Below are 11,836 nucleotides of genomic sequence, written 5' to 3'. Positions count from 1 at the left end.
AAGTCATGATATCACTACTTTTTTGCAACCAAAGAGTTGCGCTGTGCTGGCTGTTACAGAGATTACACTGTTTGTAACAGTTTTTAAACCCCAAAACATTGAGAGTAATGAACCTAGCTTCCAGGTTGGATAAGCTAATGCAGAAGTGCTCATGCTTATCACATCAGTGCTTTTTTGCAACCACAATGTCAAGAACAGCAGTTCATGGCTAAATGCTCGGTTACATAGAGCTGGACCATAGTGATTTAAGTTCAGGTGAACCATAAAGAGAACACGGGTGCTCCAGGTGAGGCTTGAACTCACAACCTCAGCATTGCTCTCAACCGCACTGTCTTATAAGTACCGTGCGCTTACCGATTGCGCCACTGGAGCTTGCATTGGTGAAGGGTCAGTCCAGTCAAGACATAGTGACTTCTTTTTGCAACCAAAGGATTCGCTCCATGCTGGCTGTTAAAGAGATTTCACCATTGGCTTCAGTTTTTAGACCCCAAAGCATAGAGAACATCAAGAACACTCCAGGTGAGGCTTGAACTCACAACCAATGCAGAAAAGCCAATGCAGAAGTGCCAGTCTTTGTCACGTTATTGTTACTTTTCTTTTCTTTTTTTTGCAATCAAGATGACATCAGCAGAAACCGGTTCTGTGATCAAACACTCAGAGAAAACATTGCTTAGCATGTTGAAGACTTCACAAATTTCAAAATATACCTCTATATCCAATACCAAATATTTGGTGGATGAACATATAAGATATCTTCCTTAGTGCAAAGAAAAGCCAAGTTACTGTATATGTAAACTTAGTAAGTCAAATAATTACCATAAATAAGAATTTTTGGCTTAGTCCAGTTATAGCTTCCTTACCTATTACTAGATACAGTAACAATCGGGCTGTGCAAAACCCAATGCAGGAGATAAACCTGTGTATTATAACCAAGGTCTAAAATTGCAGTCATTTTACCTAATATGTACACAAAAAATTCAAAGAACACTCTCATGTCACAAACAACTTTCAGAGGGGACAATGAGACCAGTCCATTTTTGAGGTTCTAAATGCAGTGCTGCAAAATTGTTTCATTCCTTTCTTTACAAGGTCAAGTGCTTTGAGTACAAACAATGGCTTCGGCCTCACAGAAAACTCATAAAGTAGCGGCGCGCGCAGATTCTCCCTCTTTGTGCTTCATGTGTATGTGTGAGAGAGAGTGTGGTCTTTGTGTCTGCATCTTTGTGTCTCTCTCTATCCTTTTAAGACATTGATTTCGCCTCATGACGGGCAGGAGGCTCTAAAAAGGAACAAAGATGGAAAGATGAATGACCGTTGTCCTCAAGAGGGATGCTTGTTTTCTCGTCTCTCTTTGATGAGGTCACAGACAAGACTCTGGGCCACAGGTCATGGAGCCACATAGATTGACATCAAAAAACATACAAAAAACTCACTTTACTCTGCTCAATAGGTCCCCAGCTGCAATTTTCTATAAATTGTTGTCACTTACCATATCAACCTTCAAAGAAACTGTAATCTACACAAAACTTCTCTAAAACATACGCACATGTATATATACTGTAGAGAAAGGAAAGCACACACAAGCCATGCCTCTGATTGTATGCTTTGATATGAATGCTTTTGCTTGTATGACTGCATGAAAGGCACAAAAACCACCTGGATTCTGCACTCGTAACTTTTAGAAAGTTGACTGTAGAAGTCACTCTGTCAGAGCTTTTGTCTTTTATACTTCTGCTAGCAGCAGTTTGTTCAAATGTTGTTTTTTTTTTCCAGGTACTGACTTTAAATAGGTTGAGGTATCTTTTGTGATTGTCTCACAAGATGATCACAGTACAAGGTTACCATTATATTATGTGGCAAGGAGAGAGTTAGCCATGTTTGAGTTGAGACAATCCCTGTTAAAATTCCACTCTACACAAGTAAGCACAGCACATAGTGTACCACATTAGAGTGTACTGTACTAATAGAAGTATCAGAGCTCAGACACAGTGCCACTGTATGCATGGACAAACCCATAAGTAGGTTATTAGGGAATAAAAGCTGGCATTGAGATCATTTCCAGCTCAGTTTCAACTCATGTCTTGTCTGGCTGTGCCTGTTGTTGTTGTGCACTCTATAACCTAGAAATCCCCATATATCACTGTGTGCGCATGTGTTTGTGTGTATCTAGAGGCCAAAGGTCATTGAGTGAGGGGCCGGGGAATGCTCGTGGAGCACACAACCAAATTCCAGCCAAACAAAGCTGTGTTTGTACATTCTACAAAATGAAGGCTTCGGGACACCCTGATAGGTGAAAACGCTGACCTCTGCCTGGATGACTTCAGATGGATGATCCTCTCTTTTTCTCTACTGCGCTTTTTACTTATGACATATGTCTTGGCACACTTTTGTTTCAAAATTAAATCAGCTCTTGTCTCTTTTTTTCCCTTCTTTTTCTTTTTTTTTCTTCTTCTTTTAGGTGTCTGCTTATGGCAACGCTTTTAGTGTTTTTAGTCAGGCGTTTATGAGGTGAGACGCTGCATATGTGTGCATGTGTGTATAGTGTCTTTGTGTGTGAAGTGTTTGGGTGCATATGTGTGTGTGGCCCGGCTACGGTGCCTTGCTGTGGAACGCAGAGGTCAAGAGGAGCTGACCTCCCTTGAAGCCTTAATATGGTGCAAAGGGGGAGGGGAGAGGTGAGAGCACTGGACACACTAAACAAGCATACGCATACACCTTAAAAACAATATCTCCATTTTTTTTAAACGTTGGATCTTATTTCTGTGGTTTATGCCAGCGTCAGTACAAGGTGACTGCGAGTACAGCAGTAAGAAGTGTTTCCCACGCTTTATCCAAAACCTCTGTTCTGGAAATTCACTTCATAAAGTAATTAGCCATTCTGTCCATCTGGGCGTCATCATCTTCACTCGTAGCATCCCAATTAGTTTTTGGATAATGGCATCATAATTGGGGAATTTTACATCTGTCTGATGAAACATTTTGCTTGCAGCTGCTAACTTCATCTTTAAAGCGTTTCGCAGAGTGGTCACTACTTTTCAGTTGGCATTAAAATCGGGAACACAAATCACAACAAAAGGCAAAGCTCGAGCTGTTGAAATGAAACTCTCCATGCTCGCAAAAGTATGTGCGGCATAAAAGACACAAACACATGCAGACTTTCATACCTGCTCTCCCCTTCCTCTCTCTGTTACTGAATGCTTTAATTCTCTTGGCCTTACTTTTTTCTGCTGCTCCCCTACACTCATCTTTTAGACTAAACAAACGTAACTTGGCTGGGAAAGGCTCTGGTTCCAGATGCTGTCTCTTTCTCACTCCCTCATCCTTCACTACCCACCACCATCCCCACCCCCACCCCTACTCCTCTTTGCTGACCTTTGCCCCACCAACCCTCCCACCCTCTCTGTCACAGGGAGACTATGAGTGCAGCAACACCTCTCCCCTTTCTCATTCAATAACACTCATTCAATTCCCTCCACACCATGAAAGTTGAGAGATGCTCTTCTTCTCCCTTCAATACACTCTTCTCTTTTAGGGGCTGGTCGTTGCTTAACCGCTGCACAATTTTGATAACTTAGTTGTCCTTATGAAACCACTGGAAAAGAAAGCAGGACACTGAACGTGAGAATATTCCCAGCTAAGAGTAATCAGTCTGTCACAACCGTTTTGTCCTCCTGTCTTCCATCAAACACTATTAAGTATTTTGGTCAGTATTTTAAAAATTGCATATGGTAGTGCAAATCATTACAGGTCACAAGGGACCCTGCTATTTTAGCTATTTTGGCTCATTTGCTGTATTTGACTATAAATAAGCAGGTGTAGTGAATAATAATTTCACCATGTTTCCCAACGTATCTCACACATAAAGAGCAGAGTACAGAGTAACAGTACTTGTTTCCAATGTGTGTAGGCTGGGCAGAGCACTGGGACATGTCTTGCTGCCATGTCTAGAGTGCTTAGGCACAGAAGGTGCACAAAGGTCTGCGCTCGCAACATCTACCTGCTTAACTAAAGACAACATTCAGACTCGTCATCCAGTAAGATGTAGTGTCAGACGAAAACACCAGTGGAGCAGGTGGAGACAGATATAAAAGAGAAACACAACAAATTGCTCAAACATAAGTTATTGAACACAAGGGACACACATATTTATGGTTCAATCATGTTGGAATAAAAGTAGAACAACACCCTCTTTGTGACTAGGAATTATTGGAATTGAATTCGTTTGCATTCTGCAACTGATTGCAAGGAGCTACAGCAACCAACTGGTCGGCCAGAGGTTGAGCATGCACCACCCTCAACCTCTGGTTGACCACTTTTGATTGCTAGGCACTGCACAGGTGGGAGGCAACCTGTCTCCAAACAATGTCGGTCACACTTGGAGTGATTGCAATCACTGTAAGACAGACTAAGGAAGGTGCAGTGGTCTCCAACCACTAGTGTGTGTGACTGTGGCATTAGTCTTTTTACATTGTTTTAGCTGAGTTTTAGTGAAAGCATGAAAACACTAGTTTGATGCCTAAATATAAACAAACCATTTAAAGATTTGAGCTAATCCTTTTTGCAGGTGAACCTATAGCTATGGTCAGTCTCGGAAATTAGGCTTTTTGGTCACTCCAAAATGTTTGATAATCTGGATATATTTCACTGTAAAAAACTAGTCTGGGACAGATTAAGGTAAAACACAGGGTTAACTCATAAAACTAGCAATCTGGTGATTTGTGTGTACAAAGTGGCCTGGGATTTTCTGGCTAAAATTACTGCTACAGTTGTTTGTGTATGTAGTACCACTGATTAGAGTTACATCATAAGAGGCTGTTGTCAGTACAGTTAACATGGTGGACTATGAAGTCATGGTGAACACGTTTCCAAATCAGCGTATGTCTCCTGCTGTCTTCAAATGATTTTTCATGCAAAGTTGCCATAGACAACAGACAAAAATCACTTGACACACTGATTTCCTGATAGTTCTGCTTTTTTTTTTCCTTTAATTTCACTTTAAACACATCTACCGACTTGGAGGTGATTCATTTAATCCTTCGTGCTGCAGAATGACATTGTACAGGAAACAGTTTGTGCTCGGTGCTCTTTGCACTTGATACGACACAGATGCACAAAGCAAATTTCAAGGCCAAAAAATAAACAAACATTACATAACAAGCAAGTCACTGTAGAAAATAATGTAAAGAGCAATTCTTTGAATGTCAAATACTGAGAAACAGACTTGTGCTATGATAACCTCAGCTGATCTTTTTGGTTCAACACAAACATACTGTACTTTGCACACAAATGCAGGACAAACTTTCTTCTTTGACTATGAGCTGAGGTTTTTCAAACAGGGGTGGCCCCACCGCAGGACAGAAAGAGATACATGCATACAGACTGACAGACGGAGAGAACTTTTTAAACCTTGTGGTTATATTTCCCTGGAGCCTACCCCAACTTTACAACTCCATTAACTGCTCCAGTGCAGATTTTAGGCGGCTTCGGCCCAGATTTGTTCAGAAATAAATCAGAAATAGAGGAAAGGTAAGTCCAAAATGATCCCCGAGCACATTTTGGTATAATTTCTTCTACCGACCAAGGGGACGGAGCTAAATATTAGTACAACTGCATCTCCCACTACACACAGCCTAAAGAGGGCCCACCACAAGACGAAAGACCGCCCGTCTGACCTTTCTCATTTAGGAACTAAACTTCTTCCTCCTTCCCCGCTCCTTGAATTTAGCAGCACCAACAGTATGTGTGGGTGTGTGTGTGTGTGTGTGTGTGGTTTCCGCATGTTCTGTGCATGTGTGTGTGCGTTCATGGAGAGATCTCCAGTGATTCCCTGAACCCCGCAGCCAGTTTCATTTCAGCGCTTTTCTAAACATCACCTCTCAAAGCTCATTCCCAAATAAAAGACAACATGGAAAGAAAAACAGGACAGCAGCAGAAAAAGGAGGAAATGTTATTTAAAAGGTACCAGACCGCAGCATTTTCCACTGATATTATTACTCCTTACCCATTCCAAAATATATATGGGCTGCAGGCCAAGAATGTAAAAATAAAACACACAGACTCAACATCTGGAGCAAACTGAACAAAACCCTCATTTAATCTGTACTGAATACTGTATTCTACCATTCTACCACTGGCCTGTCTCACTTCTTGACACACACACTTACTTATATTCATGCATATACACACATACTTTGTCACAAATGCAAACCCAGCACATACTGTACATATACAGGTCTGCAGACTCCATGAGCACACGGTTCAATCCAGAGTGTGCTGTGTTACTTTGGACTGGTGCTTATTTAGCACCTTTCTACTCAGTGGAGCACTCAGTGCGCTTTCTTACTACAAGTCTCATTCACTCAATAATACACACATTCATACAGTACTTTTAACTACACATCAGCACTTTGGAACATTCACACACACACACACACACACACACACACACACACACACGCGCACACACACACACACACACACACTCATGCTACATGGATAAATTGGGGCAACTCAGAGTTCAGGACCTGCCCAAGGACACTTTGGTATGTGGACTGGTGTAGTCCATCGACCTTCCACATGGTAGGTACCCTGCTCTAGCACCTGAACTATCCTAATAGTTAATTACACATAATATTACAAAGCACAAGCCTTTTGATTTTGTTTTGCCCAATACATGCATTTATTTAGAGAAAGAACTTGTCAACATATGCTGAAAAATGTTTTAAAATATAGCGTGGGGGTGGGGGGTGGGGATACAATAAAGACTGATGAAAGATTTCTCACATATACACCGACATTACACTCTCAGGAGTGGAGTCGGTGTAAAACTGACACCCAGTTAGACTCTCCGGCTTCTCCAGAAAGCTAATAAAAATAAAGAATAAATAAATTAGCAGAACTTTATTCACAAAAAGAACACGAATGCCATATTAGGAGTAAAGTAGCAATGAAATGCCCCGATGCATCAGAGGTGCCGAAGAGCATACAAGATGAAACGTAATCATGAGCAAATAATTTCATTTCACAGGTGCAGGTATTCATTGCCACTTGTGGAATTAAATTCCTATGAAGGACACCGACCTTTAAAGTTATAATTGCAAGATCCTGGTTCTCACTTTCTTTCCCAATCCTCGTTATGTTTTTTCTTGTTTTAATCATAATAAGGTATGTGATACTGTACAACAGAGTAATGTGACAGGAGTGCGAAGGCTTCAAAACTTGCCTTTGACTTCTCCATTTTTTCAAAGATAGTTTAAAATGCTTCTACTGCTACGCAACAAAAAACAAAAAAATAACAAAAAAACCACACACACAGTTGATTGTTAATTCACCAAACTTCATTTTACAAATTGTAAACTATTACAGAGAAAAATGTCACTTATGTCGCTGCCATGGTGCAACTCTGTTTAACGTGGTAAACTGAACCTGTCATGCCTCTTTTGTGCGTAGGCGAAGGCAGCCCTCTGGCAGGACTGCAGAGTGTTTGTTGTCAATAGGGGCAGTGTCAAAAACATGTGATACAACCTGTTTGTGGGCCACTCTTGTTTGTGCTGTTGGTCCATCAGCCAGCTGCAGAGAAGAGCGACGTTACAACACATAAACAGCTGAAGTGAAACAGAGTGTTAAAAACAATAAGGGCCCACTGGAGCCACTGTCTGTAATGTTTCAGGATTTTTTTGCTCTTCTCCTGTTCTTCTTCTGTCACTCCTTTTCTTAATCCACCCCTTCATCAACCAATCAACAGTAAACCAATGCCTGGGTAATTTATGTCCAGCGACCTGCAGTTGAGATTTGGGGGGACTGCACAGGAGCATGTTTGCGACGGATGACAACACTTCTCTGTTTGCTGTTCAAACACTACCGCGTATGTGGATGGATACATTTGCAGGACCATAAACTACACATCAGTCAGAGAAGTTGTGGCATCACTGCTTTGAAAGTGACCAGTCACATTAATGTTGTTCTTTCTTTGAGCTCTGCCCGCTAAACTGTCAAAAGTTAGACTGATTTACGTTAGCAGAATTCAGTTTTGAGAGCAGAGCTCCCTGCAAGAGTGTGAATCTGCTGCGGGACACGCCAAGTACAGACTCTCACGTGAGTGACGGCTTCTTTGTGTGCTCCTGCAGGTTGTTGAATTGACACGTGAGGAGTTTAACTGCATGAGTGGCAATGAACTGAGGTTTTGCAGACACATGACCACAAGCTAAGGGATGTTAACTTGTCCATGGTTTTGGACATGTGACAATTATGGTGACAATCTGGGATCTGGAAGTGAATAAGGCCCCATGTTACACAGGCTTAGAGACTGGTCTGCAGCCTCCTGGAAATCACGGTCATGAGGCAAAAATGTGAATTCCCTGACTTGTTGACAGAAGCTTTGTTGTGATTGCTATGGTTGCTAGCATATTGCTGCAGTTTTAGGAAGTAGAAGATTTGTCAACAAATCTTGTCCAGCTAAATGGAGACAGTTTACCTTCAAAGTAAAAGTAGCACCTTTTGAAACATGTGGACTGCAGCAGTGAGGCACAACTTTTATTCTGAAAGCAGAGTAACCTTCTATATTTCTGGTTTTGAGCACATGCTTTACTACCTTTGGGCTAGTAGTTAGTGATTATTTGCAGACAAATGTGGAAAACTACAGCCAACTGTGGAAATCTGCTAGCAACCAAAGCAATCACAGAGAGTTTTTAGGTGTAGCACCTTCCCAGAGACAGCTAGCAGCCTCCAGGAGTCACTGCCAAGCAGTCAGAGAATACATATTTTTCTCCTAGCAAACGGTTGTTGTCATGTCTGATTTGGTGGACAACTCTTCAGCAATGTGTGCATGACATCACAAGCCTCGAGACCCCGGTAAAACTGAATTAGTTGATTATCTTTTATCTTGCGTGCTACTTTTGACACAAACATAATTTTATATAAATGCAAATCCAGATGTACCAGATTTTTGTTTATACACAGATCAGTCTTTGGGTCAGCCTCTCTCCAGAGTTGCTAACATTAGGCAGGCTATAAGGCCTAAATAAAAGGCTGAAGTTTGTGTTTCAGTCCTTTCGAGACCAGCAAACCAGAGACACTGCATATGTTCCAGAATCATAGATCTCTCATAAAAAATTATTAACCTCTGCACTTTACAGGCATTTCCCTGGGTCCATCATTACAGATGCATGTTGTGCAGCTGAGCTTTGTTTAAAGTCAAAGAAGTTTAATTTAAATTCTAGCCAACAGTACGACTTTCCAAAGATACCAAATATGTCAAACACAGTCAGGTTATAAAATGATGCAACAGGGAGCTTGAACTTTTCCATGCAACTATAAGAAACTGGAATTACCGCCCCACAGTTGTGTGCTTCTGCCAAACATTGAAATTGTAGTGTAAATCCAGCATCGGTCCAGACTCATATGTAGTAAAAGGCCACAGAGACATTTACCTTTGACCACATAACTCCAATCATATCATTCTTAAGTCCCAGACAATCCTAGTCGCAGCTGTAAAGAGAAATTCCCTCCAATTTTTCCTGAGGTCGTCATCTCACAGTGGAGCTTTGATGACAAAAATCATTTGCATTTCAGGAAGTTTGTATGAAATGAATAGATATTGCATCCATTAGAACTGAGACTACATTATTTTTTCTTTTCGCTTTGCATAATAGAGACATGAAATTTAAGCATATAATAACAATCTTCATCAGTTTGTCTTCAAATCATGAAAAAGTTTCATTTAAACTCATCAAACTGTTATTTATTCCTGTGGAGGGGAAAGGAGAGGATGAACGAAACTTGTAAAGCCTATGTTGTGCTCAATAAAGCTGTCTTCACACAGACGCTGCAGCCCTGAACCTTTTTAGACATAACCATTCAGAGGTGCCTGTGAGAATGTGGCATTTCATACTGAGTCAGTGAGTCAAAACCAGGTAACATTGACAGTGTGGAAGGACTATTTCCTGCTCCCTGCTACATCTGCAAAAGGAGAAGTGTTTAAAATCTCCTGACCTGATTTTCCTGAAACTGTCCAAGGTCCGTGTGTGAAAACGGCTTACAATCGAATGAAGATCGACAGGATGGCAGTGGTGCAACCGTTTATATCAAACTGCGCAAATGCACGCACAAATTTTGAAGTACAAAGGGGAGAACAAGAGAGAAGAAAGAACGAAAGCCAGAGTCTGCTCGTGCAGATAGAACTGTCAGGTCAGGTTTAAAAGCACAAAGTGTGTGTGTATGTTCATATAAATGTGTGCATGTGTGTGTTTTGTCTCTGAGCATCTGATAACCTGTAACCTGCAAACTCAGTCCAGCTCTGCAGTGACAGCACAGTTTCATACAAAACCAAACATAGCTATATGTATTACAGATGGGTTTCAAGGCTTACTATTACTATAACCCAAAGCAGCACCAGGAATACATAAATTCACAGAGCGTTGTCTTCAGACTTCAAGACGACTCCTAAAGATCTTCTATCAAAAGTTTTGACTTCATTGTTACCAATGAAGTGCAAAAGAACAAAATGAAGCTATGGACTAATCACTCGTGACCTCATCTCTCATACACAGACATTACACACAATGTCTTGCTGCAGGCTTTTTGTGGAGCACAAGACTGATATAGGAAGTAGAGATGCACTGATCAACCAGGACAGGTGTAGCGTTTTCCCTGACCGCTCCGTTTCATGCATGCACAACACATGCACAGCCAAATGTTAACCTATCATTAGAGTGGAACCTCCTCGCTGTAAGTGAAACACAAGTAAACAACCACAAAAGCATTCGTGACAACAATCACCTCACTAAACATGGACATTTTAAAGAAGTTAACATAGGCGTGACTAAAGCTAAAGTTACCTCAGAGCCAGCCACAGCTGAGCAGCCTCAGTATGAGCAGGCAGTTATATGGAAAATTATGGAGACAAGTCCTCTTCTTCTTCTACTTGCAGCTGCTCCCTTTAAGGGTCGTGGATCATTTGCCTTTATCTCACCCTCTCCTCTGAATGTGCTCCTTCACTGCAATCATAAATCTTCTCTGTGGTCTTCCTCTTTTCCTCCTGCCTAGCAGCTCCATCTTCAGCATCATTTGTCCAGCATATCCACTATCCCTCCTCTGCACATGTCCAAACCAGCCTTGCCTCTCTGTCTCCAAACTGCTCAACCTGAGCTGTCCCTCTAACACACACATCTGTAATTTTTGCATCCTGCTCAACCCCAATGAAAATCTTAATATCTTCAACTCACTTTTCTTTTCGTTAGTGCCACTGTCTTCAAACCATACACCACAGCAGGTCTCACTACATATATTTATCTTGTAAATCTCGCCTTTCGCAGTTTTGGAGACTAGTACGAAAAAAAGAGAATAGAGTGAATGTCCTGTTATCTGGGAATTTATAAAACATACCGGAAAATGGTCATCTGCAATCCAGCTAATAGACTCACTGATTTATATGCTGCGTTTGAGTTGCAAACAGTTCTGTGCTGCTTTTGTATCACTTAACAAACATAAGGCTTTTCCCCATTCATTTTTTCCCCAGAATTAGTATTAGCTTTGCCAGTATGAATTAATTTAGGTTTAAATTTTTGTGTCTGCAGGAAATCACACAATATAAGCAAACCTGGGTGGAGCTTGTGTGCTTAAACGTGATTCGTTTGCAGTAGTCATGGTGATCAAATCAATTTTATTTATTTATTTATTTTTTAATTTTAGACATTGGCAGTGTCATTATGTCGAGGCAGCCAATGACAATATATAACCCTTTGTTTGTGCATCTTAGAGGGATAAGCACAATTCGCTTTAGCAGGTAACAATCCCAGAAATTTCAAATTGGTATCTCAAAGCACTCGGCAGTTCATAA

The 11,836-nt window shown here is 41.1% G+C and overlaps 1 non-coding gene across 1 annotated transcript; it reads right to left on the bottom strand.

Moving 5' to 3' along the window:
* Nucleotides 1-278: 278 nt before the first annotated feature.
* Nucleotides 279-372, bottom strand: trnai-uau (transfer RNA isoleucine (anticodon UAU)). The gene is made up of 2 exons: nucleotides 335-372; nucleotides 279-314 (listed from the first exon to the last, which is right to left on the bottom strand). It is a non-coding gene; the product is annotated as a tRNA-Ile (tRNA).
* Between the last annotated feature and the right edge of the window lie 11,464 nt (nucleotides 373-11,836).

This window comes from Oreochromis niloticus, linkage group LG5, assembly GCF_001858045.2.
Source record: "Oreochromis niloticus isolate F11D_XX linkage group LG5, O_niloticus_UMD_NMBU, whole genome shotgun sequence".
Lineage (NCBI taxonomy): Eukaryota > Metazoa > Chordata > Actinopteri > Cichliformes > Cichlidae > Oreochromis > Oreochromis niloticus.
The sequence above is the reverse complement of the archived record's forward strand: the minus strand, read 5'-3'. Positions and strand labels throughout refer to the sequence as shown.